At 40.7% G+C, this 15176-nt stretch overlaps 1 protein-coding gene across 6 annotated transcripts in view; it reads left to right on the top strand.

The window, feature by feature from the left end:
- ENOX1 (ecto-NOX disulfide-thiol exchanger 1) overlaps positions 1-15176 on the top strand; it is a 378564-nt gene that overhangs the window by 59356 nt on the left and 304032 nt on the right. The window lies entirely within an intron of this gene.

Below are 15176 nucleotides of genomic sequence, written 5' to 3'. Positions count from 1 at the left end.
GAAAGAGGAGGCCACTTGAAATTTGACGTTTGTTGGATTGAGAAGGACTTTCAGGATAAAACATCCATGAAGGTTTCATTTGTATTTTACCATGTATCTGCAACGCAAGATCCCAGGGTATAGTATATTTGGTGATAATTTTCAAAGGCAGCTGACTTTATCACCAAAAACATTTGGATTGGGGCAACTTTTAAAAGACTGCTGAAAACTGATTTGGAGTAGCATGTGCTTTGGAGTAACAACGATGACTCTATCAGAAGATTACAAACTTGTTGGGGTGCCATATTTTAGATGAGAATAAGCTCTAACTTTTTGAATATGACCATGAAAACCAAAAATAAGAAATTCTCTCCAGATCATCCTGTACTGCAAATAACCATAGATCAGAACTTTTGCGTAAATCATATTGGTAGCTAAGTAAATATACTGGTTTTTTAGAGGTGATAAGCACTTATTCTTTCCTCTCTTGAACAATGATTTTTGCTATGCAAACTTCAAAGAACAGGGAAGAGAGCACAGCATCCCCTGGGATTTCAGCTGTATTCAGGAAGACAAGGAGTACATTAGAATTCACTTTATTTTTTTAGATTTCACTAATTTCTAGGATCTAGATTGTCAGTTTATGTAAACTGGCACAAAGCTGTTGAAATGAAGAGTGCGGAAGAACTGACAATGTGCATTAAAAAGTGTGTTTGGAGCAGAATTTACGTTAAAACCAATTATTGTTTCAGTTGCTCAGAGAATTCCTTTTGCTGTGTGAGGCTTAAATATAAGAGATTTTTTGTGTGTGTAGAAGGTCCCAAGTGACATCTGAAAACAAATACATGGAATAATAAATTGGGGCATAAGATTAGCCATTTGTTGTAGTCCCAGACTTGATTATGGATAGACTAAGGAAGTAAATTCTGTTCAGTACTCTAATTCGTAAAGTGGCAGCTCAGTATGTTGAGAAAATCCTAAGTGATGTTTCCAATGATGCTTTTTAAAGATTTTTTTTCAATAAATAAGAATAAAAGCATAAAACTTCTGGGAAAAAAACCAAACCCAAATCCAAAACAGCGTTTATGCCAAATCTTAGTAATTTGTGGAAGATAAGGTAACTTTTTTGAGTTAGTGAGTAGAACCCCCCCCCCCCCCCCCCCCATCTTTGATAAACAATATAAGATTCCATGTTCTGTATGCAGCTGTTCTTTTATTTGTTTTGATAAGTTCTGCTTTAATAGTATACTGGTGAATGTAGTATAATTTTTAATTAAAAAATTTGAATAACTGGAGTCTTTGAGTCAAAAGGGTTATGCAGAGACATCTATTTTACTGTATGTATTTGCTTTGTGTCTCATTTTTTGTACCAGGGATTTTGAATTATTCATGAATGCTGTGAAGGGCCGGACCCTGGTCAGTATTGCAGAACAGTATGAAAAGGCCCTTTGAATATGGTCTGAAAGGAGAGCTGAAAACTTACAATCTGCAGGGGACCATCAGTGGGCTAAAGCTGGCATTTCTGGATTTCTGCCAGACTTTTCCCTCTGTGTGACTAACCTCAGGGTTGGACAAGGAGGGATCTCCAGGTGGCTTAGCGTCCTGTTTTTCCTTCTCTCTGTTCCATTGACTGAACTCACCTGCAGTACAGCCAAAATAAGTCAATCCTACATTTAGAGGTTGGGTGATATATAAAAATAAGGAAACAAAGAGCCAAAAAAAAAAAAGGGGCAAAAAGAGAAGAAGAAAGCTTAAATTCCGTGGATTTTGCCAGCAAAATCAACAGACTGAGTTTCCCTGCAGCTTCATAGAAATGCTAGCTGTAGGGGACCTCTGGAGGTTTGTAGTCAAATTTTCTGCTCAAAGCAGGACTATTGCTAACACTGCTGCAGGTCAGCCAGGCTTTCATTGAAGTAAATTGATGAGATGGTGTCATACGCTGGAGCGTTGTGCAGTCAAGGGACTTTTTTACAAAAAACACAGCTCCTTCTTCTTTTTGTCTCTGCCTTTCCTTCTCAAACAGCCTGTATCCATGACCATACTCTGGTCATGTACGCCACCCCAGATCTGTGATTTTGATCATGCCGGAGCTCTGCTACCACAGAGAGGCTTCCAGTTCTGCCTGTCCATTGCTCAAGCTCTGTGCAGCGGTGTACCGTTGTTTGAGAAGTCTGAATGCCCTCCGTTTCATGGCGCCCTCCAACACGTACTTCCTTTTTATCTGGACTGCTTCCTCACTTACTTCTGTATTTAATTACCATCCCCTCATGAACCTAGCTTAAAGCTTTCTCCACTTGGTAGCAAGCCCGTTTGCAAAGATACTCTTCCTTTCTTTATCATGTGAAGTCTGTCTCCTCCTCTTAGTTCTCGGGACTTTTTATCTTTTGTCAGAACCTTCATCTGAGATCATCCAGTATCTCCTGTCTGGAAACATGGGAGTGGGGAAAGAAGCAGCAGCTACATTGGATAGTTGGTTGAGATTGCAATGTTACTTTCCATTTTCACAGCCAGACCTTACCGTTATGATAATGCAGTGAAAATCACCTGAACACAGTGACCTCCTGCTGTGTCCTTAGCTCATGAGTTTCATCAAACTGGCTAAGCAAGGACTTACGCAGCTTGCAGGGGCTTGTGTGAGGTGCTCAGAAGTTAATGAACTGAATTAATTCTAAGAAAACTGAAAATAAAGTCTCAACTATATATAGATAGAGAGATATGTATAGATACATATATAGCTGTTGGAGAGAACGTTCCTGGGGAGGAAAAAGAGTTAATGAGGCATTTCAATGTCTTTATACGGAGCCATATAAATTTCAGCCACTTAGCTTTAGCAGGAATATGCTGGAGCGTTTGAAGTGTGGTGAATAATTTAAAATAAATAAGGTCAATGAAGAAGACCCTGTTTGCCAGTCTGAAATGTAAATTCTGAAGACCCTTTAAAGTTTTTGCTCGTACAGAAAAAAAAAGAGAGTAAATTATTAGGTCCTGCATTTTGTGAACAGTTGGGGTGAGGACAAGTTCAGTTATCTCAGCACTCTGTTTGATCTAAGTCTTTTAGCATGTGGTCATCTGTCTTTGTTGTGTGAAAATTTAACTGATTATTTTTTTGAAACATTCTTGAAAGTGCATCTAAGAAGGTTTATGAAGGCCAGATGAGATTTGTTAGGATGGTTTCCTCAGAAGCAGTCTGTGTAAAATATGACATCGTTTAAAAACATTATTAAAGCTGTTATTTCCTGTTCTAGCATTGCCCTTGGCTTTAGGAATAGGTAAAATTTTTATGGTGACATTTGCATTCTCTACTATTAAATAGGTGAGTTTGTTCTACAGTTTTACTTCAGGGCAGGTATTTGGCAAGTATAGCAACTCTGGCTGATTGGACTGGATCCCTTTCTGAAATTTTTATTGCCCATGCAAGCATACTGTGGATACCTGCAGTAAAATTTAAAGTACATATAGTGGATACCACAAAAAAGTTCATTTGCCCTTTTTTTTTTTTTTTTTTTTTTGTAAATGTATTATTAATTATGAAAACACTCAGACAAACTTTGTCTTTTGACAGCTTTTTTTGGTCAATAAGGTGTGGTTATTGTGAGAACTCTGTGAGGGTTTTCTCACTTCTCACTTGTCTCGCATATATCACCTGACTGCAATAGGCCAAGATATTGAACTATTAAAATCACGGTAAAGTGAAGTGTAATGTACATTGGTGAAATGTTTGAGTTAGATTTGATACTTTAGTCTTTCTTGTGCATCCCTGTAATAAAAGATATCGGAGATGTAACCATTATCACTGAATTAATAACAATTAAAATAAGGGGAGCTAGATTATTCTATCACAGTAGCTTTAGAGAAGGAAGTGAACTGCACCAGCAAGGTATTTGCTCCAGGATCTCACTACTGAATTGTTATGGTCTCACTTGAGAGTTACTTATGAGTAAGACAAAAGGACCTGCTGCATGGGTATGGTTTTGACCAGTACTCATCTCGTACCTTCTCTACCTTTACAAGAAGGTGTAAAGGAGCTCAGTGGAGGTCCACCCATCTCCTTGGCTTTTACTAGTGGTTCTGGAGGTCCGCGTTGGGACACCAAGAGGGCATACTGTGTGGAGATGTGGCGGTCACTGCGTGTCTGCCACAAGTTCTAGCCCTTATGAATTGCTGGGAAAAAAATCAATCTGAGAGGCGTTCCTCTGTGAACTGGCCCTGGGAATTACTGAATGTCACTGGCACACATGATTGTGCATCTGACCCAGGGATGAGTAACTCTGAATTTTGTTAACTCATGAGAGCCCTCATGGAAGAGACATTCAGAGGTCTCCTAGGCTATCCTGGTATCCCAAGCCAGCGCCAGCTATATTCTGGCAGATCTCTGGTTTGTTCTTAAAAACTTTCTATTCTGGTGTTGCACTGTTCTTACTGTCAGAAAGTGAAAATCTTTGTTGCTGCAGTTTGAACACATTACTTATCACCCTGTCTTTCGTGGATGTCTGCTCCTATTTTCAGCAGCCAGTTTGGTATATAGCAACTTAGAGAGTTCCTTCTTGGTGTCCTCTTTCATACATCAATCAATCTTCACTCTGTCCATGTTTCCTCAAAAGTTTTTTTTCTAGAAATCTGTCTCTGCAGTTGTTCTGCATCTTTCATGGAGTGTGATGCCCCAAACTGAATGTAATACAGCTCTGTTTTAGAGAGGATTACTTCACATGTCTCACTGCCTATAAAGCCATAATTCCATTATCGTGTTTTATATTTATGCAACAGTAAGGTAGATAGTCTTTACCTGACATCCTCTCCTACAGAAATGCAACCGAAAAAAGTGGTTGTTCCTCCTGCATTTATACAGTTCATTATTTAAAGAGTTCATTATATAGTTAATTATCAAGATACCAGTGTGTCTTGCATGTGTTCCTACTAATTGACTCCTATGCTGCCCTCAAACTGTAGATTGGATCCAGCTTCAGGTTACAAACATTTGAGTGTAGGTGCCTAAATGTGCATTGTATGTTAGCTGGGTCACTAAATTCCCAATCTAGTCAATGGAGCCTGGCCAATTGGACATGTCTTACTGAAGGTCAGATGAAGAGTCTCATTAAAGTCCCCAAACACCAATGACTGTATTGACTTGTCCTCCATTAACTGTAAAAATAATTTGTTTACAATCTGGGCCTGAATCCCATTCCGTCTCTCCGATTTACTCATATCATTTTGAATTCTAATCCTGCCTTCAAAGATACTTGCAGTCTCTTAGAGCTCAGTATTGTCTGTGAATTTCATAAACATATCTTCTATTCCACTGTTGAAGCCATTGATATGAGTATTGAATGGCATTGGACCTGAAACACAACCCTTTGGAGCCCTACACAATATGCTGCTCCTTTGTGATTGCAGCGTGAGTGTTTCTTCAACTAGACGGCACCCACGTTAGTACTTTAATAATTTGTTTAAGCATGCTGTTGAAAAATGTTTGCTGTTTTGTGGGTTTGCGTCCTCAGGATTATAACTCTGTTACTTTACAGTGACATGAGAAGAGCCGTCCTATTCCTCTCTTCCCTTTACCAGCTGCTCTCTTTACTTTCTATATCAAAAGCTGACTTCAGTTTATTCTGAATTTTTGCTGAACAAAATGTCCTGATGTATTTCTTTCTCAACTGCTCCCAGATGTGGGAGTAGTTAAAGTGCACGTTATTCCAGTCCTATACTCTGTCTGATTCTGCCAGTTTCAAAAACTCTTTTCTCCCTAATTTCCCTGGCTTGGTGATTTGCAATAGATCCGTACCATGGGAGTGTTCCTGCTTTTTTCATCTCTAACTTTATAATCATTACGTGGAAGTTTCCTCAAGATCCGCATTTCCTTATGGCCTGGAACTACATCAATTATGTATGTTCTTGATGCACAATGCAGTACCCTTTTCCCGCTGCCAATCCTTTTGAAAGAGTAGTACCTCTTTATATTCGTATTTTGGACTCATGGGTTATCCAAGTGCCTGTTACTCCAATTAAATAATAGTTTCTTTAGATATCTGGCTTCTCCAGTTTGTTTCCAATACTCTACTGTGGGCACATAGAACTTCAGTAGATTCATTCACTATTCTTTCTTTATGTTCTTCTTAATTAGTTTATTTCAGGTAGCTTTTAGACCCTTCTCAACATCATTCATCTTCGTACATCCCCACGGGATTTTGTTATTTCTCTTTGCCCTACACCAATCCTCACTTAAAGTGTTTTTCAGTTAATGTAATCCATCAGTGTGTAAAGATGCTTTCCTCTTTTTCATGAGATAAGCTCCACTCCCATCCGTTTGATTACACAGTGCTGCCCACTTGCTAAGGAAGCCAGATTCCTCAGCGTCTTCAAAGTCTAAAATAGAATAATGTCTCACCAGAAATAGGAAGAGTTAAAAGTGTTTTTGTTTATAGACCTAGTAAGTTCTTTCGCTGTTGCTGCAGCGGTGGCACTGGCGGTGGTTGTCATAACAGTTAAGTTGGCATCATCCCCGGAGTTTCTGCTCCTTAGTGCTCCTAAGCTGGAGCCGGTTTTCGTTCGAGTTGAGACTTTCCTAGCCACTTCGTGTATTGCATGGGACTGGAATGCCGTCTTTCAGATTTCGCTGTAAAACTTCCTTCTTTGATCTTTCAGTTCCATTTCGGCACATATAATTTCAGTCAGCACTTGTGACAGCGCAAATAAGAGCCCTGCAACTCTTAACCCAGGCTCCTTGTGCTCAAACTGGTTTCCTCATCAAGGGTTTAGAAATCAGCCACGCTTTGATGTGGCAGACTGAGAATTGCGTCTCATTTTAGAATTTTATGATACCAGGGTTTCATAAATATAAGATGTGCTGTTACAGCTGGGATACTTGATCTCTGAGTATTTATTTCCATTTGAATAAATTGATTTTACATTGTTCTGATGAGGTCATGGTGCCAAACTTTAGGTTTGCTTGATCTTAGGAGAAGTGGGTGTTATGCTAAAGAAATTCCACTGCACTTAGAAGGGTTTGACCCTTGTGGTTTTGGCAACTGTGACTTTTGGCTTGCCAGCAGACATATGGGAAATACCACAGTATCTATTGTGAACAGCAGTGAAATAGTTAACAATGCTGACATGTAGACCAGCTGGAGTTACTTCTCTGATGTTACCGTCCAAAGAGGGGAGTAGGACCTCCATGGTGGTGAGGTGGGACCACAGCCAGACTCAGCAGCGTTCAGGCCCTTTGTCCAGGCCAAGTTACTTTAGGTGGAGGATGTTTCTTGAAAGCTGGATAAAGCAGAAGTGAAATTGTAAACTATGGGCAAATACATATTTCATGTTCTTTTCTGGACCTGTTAACCAAATAATGTTAAACCACTTTTATCTCCTTTCTTGTATGTGTAAAGTCCTGCCCTTTAGCTCATTTGTAGCACACCATCTTTTAGCTCCAAAAGCTCCATCTCAGTCTCGGGTGTTGGCCATCAGTTGGGAGTCTCAAGTTGTGAAACTCTGTCATTTTTCTCTTTGAACTGCTTAGTTCACCTGTGCTAGGAAGAGATGTGCAAAGTGGAGGCCTTTCCCTTTTCATGGCTCAAAGGGCCTGCTTATGCTTATGACATGTCTAATCAAATGGAATTAGTGGGAGGATGCACACTGCGGTTGCGATTGCTATTAATAACAGCCTGAAGGATGACTTTCCTGCGTGATCTCTGGTGTTCACTGTGTTATTTAAAGACCTAATGTTCTGTCATGTATGATTTATGCAATAGACGTGTGTTTCTATTATATTAGATGCAGAAGGATATTAGCAGCAGTAAACTATTGTATTTTTACAATAATTTTTTTCAGTGATAAAAAGAGATACCACAAAAGATCAGGCTTTTTGAACAGCCTTTTTGCTACAAGTTTCTTTTTTCTGCTCACAGAATCATAGAATCAGAACTATTTTAGGCTGGAATGGATCTCTAGAGGTCATCTGGTCCAACCTCTGCTCAAAGTAGGACCAACTGGATCAAGTTGCTCAGAGCATTATCCAGTTGGATCTTGAGCATCTCCGAGGATGGAGATCCCAGCTTCTGTGGGTGCACGTTCCACTGTATGACCACTCTCATGGCAATTTCCCACCCCCTTATATTCAATGAGAATGTCCCTTATTGTAAATTGTGTTTGCTGCCTTCTGTGTTATCACTGTGCATCTTTAGGAAGAATTTGGCTTTGTCTTCTCTATGCCCTCCTGGTAGGTAGCTATAGACAATAGTGAAATCTCTCCTTAGTGTTCTCTTCTTAAGGCTGGAAAGAAATGAGTCCCTCAGCCTCATCTTGTATGTTATTTTCTTCAGAAATTCATTTGTTTCTGAGACACAAGTATATAATGCAACTCTAAAAATTGATTTTATTTTAAAAAGTGCAAAAGAAGTCCTCAAATGTAACATATATGTACTTTGAGGGATAGCCCTTTGTGAAGTAGTTTGGTTGGGAATTGTAGATAGCTGTTGTGTGCATTTGTTTTTTTGTAAAGCACATATGTTATTGTATATTTTTGAAGTTTCTCTAGATTACTGTATGTAGAACTTTAATGCTACAGGAATTTTTAATCTTTTTTTGTAAATAAACATGAAAATAATATCAAACTGAAATCTACAGTAACATGTTATATCCGTCTGTATATCTACAACAGCATGATATGAGACAGGGAAAATAGCCCTGTCCTTGAAGTTTTATCTCACCAAAAGTACAGCATCACCTGTTGATGATTTCTTCTGTTCAGCTTGGAGGACACAATCTTTTAACTAGATTCCTCTGAGAGCTAATCAGAGTCAGTGCCACTGTGGGGATTAGCAATGTGAAATTGCTGTGCTCTCCTTGGCAACTCTTGCCCGGCACTGGATCATTTGTTGTCAACAGAAAGACTAAATTCTGCCTCCGCCACCAAACCTGGTGGTGGGCAGGAGACCATTCCAATAGAGCATCACGCAGCTCTGCTAGAAAGGTGAGGCGGCTGTTGGCTAAGGTGCATATTCAAGGAATCTGGAGAGGCTGCTGACCAAACTAAGTCCCTTTGGCAGTCAGGTTTGCAAATTTAAATTAAAGATTATAGAGACCTTAAATTTCACCTTAAATATAGATGCTATTGTCTTCTAAGTAATGAAGTTGCAGGTACCCAGAACCTTTAGGGCTGCCTTGTGTGAGGCCTTGCAAACTAATGGCTTGTCAGAGAAGACAATAATTGATGCTGTCCTTGAACCTGCTGCAAGCCCTTGGTTTTGGCACAGAGTTCATTACTCAAATAAGAAAAAGCCAGGAATTAACACACAAACTTGCAGTTCCCTGATCTTAGCAGATGGCCAACTCCAGAGACCTTTTCCTCCTGTTCTTTCTGACTTCCTGGAAAAGGATATTCCCTTAATTTTTCCCTGGTCTTTGACTTGTCTGTTTTTCCTCTGAGCCCCTGACCAAGTGAGGTCCAGAATACACGTGCTTCCCAGGAGATATTAAGTGGTAGATTGTATCCAAACTATGGGATGCCCTATATATATGTACATATGCATAGTCACGGGACTGGGTACTAGTACATCAGCCGAGGCTTGGTCCTCTTCGTGGATCACAGCCATTTCAGAGCTGTCTGGTAACTGACTTATCCACAATCTTAGTGAGGAAGTATCTTGGTATCTGATCTGCTGATTTCTTCAGGAAGACCTGCTCATTTACAGATAATTTTTTTTTCCTACTTGGGATGAACTTTATGTGTACCAGATACTCTCTGTCTTCTAGCTGTCATTTAAAAAAACCCCAAGTATTCATAATCCTCTCTTGGGTCCTTAAACTTTGCTGGAGAGTATACCCTGTCATGGTATCCAAATATGAATCCTTTCAATGTGAAGATTTTGGATTCTTTTACATCAAAGTTTAAATATGTCTCTGGCAAGATACCCGTTTCCTACATATCAGGTCAAACAAATATTTGCATGTTTACAGCAAATGTTATCTTTTTAGCAGTATGTAACAAGACATTAATGGTAACTATTGTTTTCAGCGTCCTTATACTCAAATATATAGGAATATACTAAAAACTATGTATATGACTGTCTTTCTGAGCTCATTCTTTCCTACTTTGCTTGCTGTAGCCCAGTAAGTTTGTAGTTTTGTTTCATGTTTCTATCACTGAATGCTGCAAAACTCACATTTTTGAAGAACCCCATAAATGCCCGTCTCACAGATCCTTTGTCCACCTTTGCTGTTTTCCTTTCCCTTGACAATGAACCATTTTCCTCAAAATCTGCTTTACAAATTGCCACTTTTGTAATGCCGCCTAGTTTTACTAGTTCTACCTTGTTTTATGTTCTCCCTCACTTTGATAGCAGTCGCAGCGAAGGATCTCAGCAGTTTTCTTGGTGAGGTCCCCTCTTCTCTTTGTGCCACGAAGGACAGGTATGTTGGGAATTGGCCATGGGAATTACAGCGATGAGTGGAGCAAAGAGATGAGTTATCAGAAGAGAGGGACTTCTGAAGTGACCTCTTTGCTTACTGAAGAGCCCTGTTGTGGGGCCCTGCCTGAGAGCAGATGAGGAGTAGGCAGGAGACAAGCTGAAACTGCGGTCGCTCATCACCAAACTCTTCTCAGTTGCTCCGTTTTTCATGCCTCCAGCCCAGCTGTAAAGCAATAATTAACCTGAGCCTTTTAATTTCTCCCAGTTGGCTTTAAATTAACTCTGTTGTCATGTTGCGTGGAGTAATCCTTCAGGCATCTGTGGGGTACACTACAATGGAAATTGTTTATGAGTGCATGGGTATTTACTGTTTGGTCAGTATTTATATTACTATTGTCATACTATTCATTATTTTGGGGATTTTCGTGTTTGTGGAGAAGCCGTAATAGTGGGCCTTACTGTCTTACATACTGCACACACAGAGAATAAAAAGCAAAATCCCTGCTCTGTCAGTGCTGCAGGGAAGTCCGAAGCTCTTTAAACAGTACTTGTGGCCAAACCTTCTAATGTGAAATAAAATGTGGCAAAGTAGTTTGAAGAAATTTCATATCAAAATCCTGTTGTTAACAGAGCTTTGTTTCTTGAATAGGCTGTTGCTTGTTTAGATGCATTGAAATGGTATTGTTTGCAGTTTTATGTACAGACAGCTCTTTTCAAGGCAGGAAAATTTTGGATTTCTTGTAAATAGCATTCTGAAAATGGTTTGTAATAGGAAAGAGTCAAGGAGAAGACAGGATCTTTATTTCAGCCAATTAAATCTTTCGCACGGGCTCTCATAAATCTCATATTAGTATCAAAACAGTGGGACAAGTGGGTTTTTTAAATTTTTTTTTTAATCACAGGTTTCTTTGTGCTCTATTTAATGGAGAGTCTAAAACTGCTATTTTATTAGTGTTGTGCAGTAATATGGTCTATAACTATAGAGCCTATTAAACACTTCATAAAGCCTTCAGGGAAATTTCTTTCAAACGTTACACTGTGTTTTTATAAGTTATAACCCTCTGGAAATTGGCTTCTTATCAGTTTTCCATCAAAGTAAAGTGTTCCAGGAGAGTGGAGGATGACCTAATGTGATCTAGATCGAAAGCATCGGTGAAACTTGGTGATTATCCTTGTTTTGATACTGTCTATGTTAACAGTGGATTCTTGTCAAAACACATGTAGATAGATGCAAGGCAAGCCAGAAAGACATACCTAGAAATTAAGGTTGCTGCTTGCTTTGCTGTAATAATAATAATTTGAAAAGTGAAGCTGTAACCCTCTTATTTATTTGTGAATTGAGTGGCAGAAATTCCAGCACAGGACAAGATAATATGGTTACGGTGAACTTTAAATATTCAGAACATGAACTCGCTTCTTTGCATTTGTAAAATGATGGTATGAAAATCTAGTAGCGTACAAAAACTAATCTAGCAGTGTGCCAAAGTAATTAAAGCAAAGTAAATAATCTCCAGTGTTCTTATTCCCCACAGAAATTGTTTAATATCTTATCTTTCCAAACTAGTTTTCTGCTAATTCATGATGTCTTTGTAAAAGTCTCCTTATTCAGCCAGTGCTGTTGTTTTCCCCGGTGTGGGAATATTTCCCCTCCTGTCCTGGGGGGACATGTATCGGGTTCTGTCCACATTCCAAAAAAAAGGTGTTTCTTCCATACAGTGGAAATGCGGAGCATGAAGCTAACAGCTGTAATCCTCTCTGGTCATTTATTGTTTACTTAGCAGAAGGACTTGGATTGCCTCAAGTGTATGTGGTATATGACACTTTCTGTTGTCTTGGTGCCATGGGACATTTTGTTGCTGGAAACCAGGGACCTGATGCTGATCTTGTTTTGGTAAAAATTAGAGGTAGCTCGGTTGAAGTAGGTGAAGCATAAGGCAGTTGAGGTGGATCAAATTATCTGTCTTTGAGTTGTCCCGAAATACTAGACCCTGATGACCTGTGGCTCTTGACGTTCCCTGTTACTGCAGACAAGAGACAGGAGAGATGGAGTAGGACATAAATTATGTTAAAATTGTCCATTGTTCTTACATAGGAGAGTGTATTACCTTATATATCCGTATATTCTGAAGGATAGTTTCAACAGAGAAAAAAAAAAAGTAAAGTACAAGTTGGTGCTGTGGTGCAGTGGTATGACCCGAAACTTTTCCTTTGCTTTCCTTTTTGGTTCTGTTGTGTGTAGACAAGGTAAATGACAGAAGACCGCAAGAGCAGACGCTAGGCAATTAACATCCTTTACTGTCAGAAAAAAAAAAATCATTTGTCTGTTTCTAAACAAAAGATCCTTTGGAGACTGCCATAATAATATTTCAGTCTGGGCTTTCTTCTTCTCTCCATGCCACAGCTACAGTGAGAGGATCATGACCATGGCAGTTGGTGGACAATTGCCATTTCTATCACACCCCTTTATTTCCAAATAAATGTTAGTTTGTCCATGATGGATAACACCTTTCTTGGGAACTTCCAAAACGTTACGGGGAGGCTGAATCCAGCAGCCCAGTCGAGATGAGGCTGCTGCAGCTCCATGTCCCTGGGTCCAAACAGCAACAAGGCTGGGCTGTATTCCTACGGTAGTGTGCTAGTAGGTGCGCACACAGACACACACACATGTAATGTGTGTATATATACATTATATACATGGCCAGCCACACAGATCAACAGATGGGCTCAGTACTCGTGCAGACACGAACAGCAGCAACGACCACATCCTGCTCCCCTCGCTGGCTGCTCAGGATTAAGACCTATTAGTGGGGAGTATATAATGTATATGTACGTACAGTATGGCTCCGTCCAGCAGCTGGGCTTTAGACAGTCACTGTCCCCAGCATCCAGCCCTAGATAGCCACTCTCCGCTGGTACTGGCCCCTGGACCTATGATCCACCAAAGCCACCCCTCCGGTCCAGCTGCTGGTACAAGCTCCCTGACAGACGGACGTGGACACACGGACACACTACAGACCCCCCCAGCAGCTGGCCTTCCACAGGCCGTTTGTCCGGTAGCTGGTCCCGGATCCTGGCTACCAGGCCAGTTCGCCAACTGGCCCGAGTTGGCGTTCGCTAGCACTGGCACAGGGACCGCACGCTCCCCGAGTCGCTCCGGGTGCCGGTTCCCCGGCTGCGGACCCCTGGTCCCGCTCCAGCCCCTGCGTGCTGGAGAGAGCCCGTCTCCCAGGGGAAGGGTTGGAAATGGGGTTTTGTGAGGAGGTGGCACAGACCATGCGGATCAGGGAAGGGCATGGCCGGACGAGCGCAGCCACCAGCCGCCCGTTCAGGTGCAGCCGGCCTCTTTTATCCCCTTATCCCTCTGCTTTCCCATGATTGTTCCTCCTCAAATCACCTCGATCACTCCCTCTCCCTACCTTTGGTTGCTCCGAAGAGCCTCTCCCATGGACTCCTGGTGATGGGTGTCCTCCCCGGTCCCCGAGTCTGAGGTTCCCTTGGGGTGTCCAGGTCGGGGCTCGTATCTCCCAGGGTTTATTAGGGCTCCTCCAGCTGCCACGGTGACTCCAGGCTCCCTGTGTGCTGCGGATGGGATGGCTCCAGCGGTGGCTTTGGGGGGGAGCGGGGCAGGAGATAATTTGGGTCCACCCCGCCATTGATCCCGTGCGCTTCTTTGGGTGCGTCCAGCATGGTTTTTTGTATCACAAAACCTAACACCAGGTAACTAGACAGAGCAATTTCAGTGGAGCAGCTTCTTTTTAATGTTACTTGACGTTAACAGCTCCATTTCTCAATTAGAATGGAAAATAAAGTTGATTATGCGTGTCCGCGGGGTGACGCTGCACTTTTGACCAGTAACTGTAAAGTAACTGGGAAAGGTCACAATAAATAGTATTTTACTTTAATTGTTCCTAGAAGACCACAGTGACTCAGTGCAGGGTTTTTAGTTGTTATTGTTCCTACAGCTAGCAAGCGATGTTTAAAATACTTATTCTGTATATTTATAAAGGGACAGATCTGGATGACACAGCTCTGTTTTTTTCAATGATGTAAATATAGAGAAGTTGCTGTGTGTGTTTTGTTAGTAGCATTTCCACGTACTTATTTTGGTTTCAGTAAATATTGCAAGCTTAAGCCTGCCTACAAAACAACTTCCATCTTCGCACGCAATCTCTGACAGAAACTGCATTCTGAGATGAGATCTACAGATGAGGATAGTTGAAGAAAATAGTGGATTTGCTTAGATAATATTGATGCTTTCCTAGGGTCATTAATAAAGATTTGCCAGGGCTAACAAAAACTGTTTAGAGGGTACAAAGCAGAAGTGTTTAGTGTTCACTTTAGTTTTATTTTTGCTAGTTAGGTCACACTTGTTTCCTCTAAGGAAAACAGGACTGATTATTTTTGCTAATTAGAAATACATCACTGGTCTGAATCACATCTGTAATTAGTAGCAAGATTTTAAGTAGATGTAAGAGATTTTTTTGGAGTATGATTTGCATTGTTAATTTACTATACATGCATACGTAAGTGTATCTACAGATTTAATGAACAAAAGGAACAGCTGGTTGTTTTTCAAAGCAATCAGTTAAAGGTGCTTCATAGGCTGACATTGCTATCTCTTCTGCTTGGGGCTGAATTTGCTGCTTCTGGACAGCTCAAGTTTGTCACCGAGAAGTAAGTGGGGTTGGGAAACCAGAAAATAAACCCATGCTTTGCTCCTGTCATCCACTCAGCCTGGTAAAATTCACTCCACAGAAGTGTTGGTGAAAATAGCACTCCTTAGGTTTGCTTGGTTGG

The sequence above is a fragment of the Accipiter gentilis genome, chromosome 13, assembly GCF_929443795.1.
Source record: "Accipiter gentilis chromosome 13, bAccGen1.1, whole genome shotgun sequence".
Lineage (NCBI taxonomy): Eukaryota > Metazoa > Chordata > Aves > Accipitriformes > Accipitridae > Astur > Astur gentilis.
This window is presented reverse-complemented; position numbering and strand designations above follow the sequence as displayed.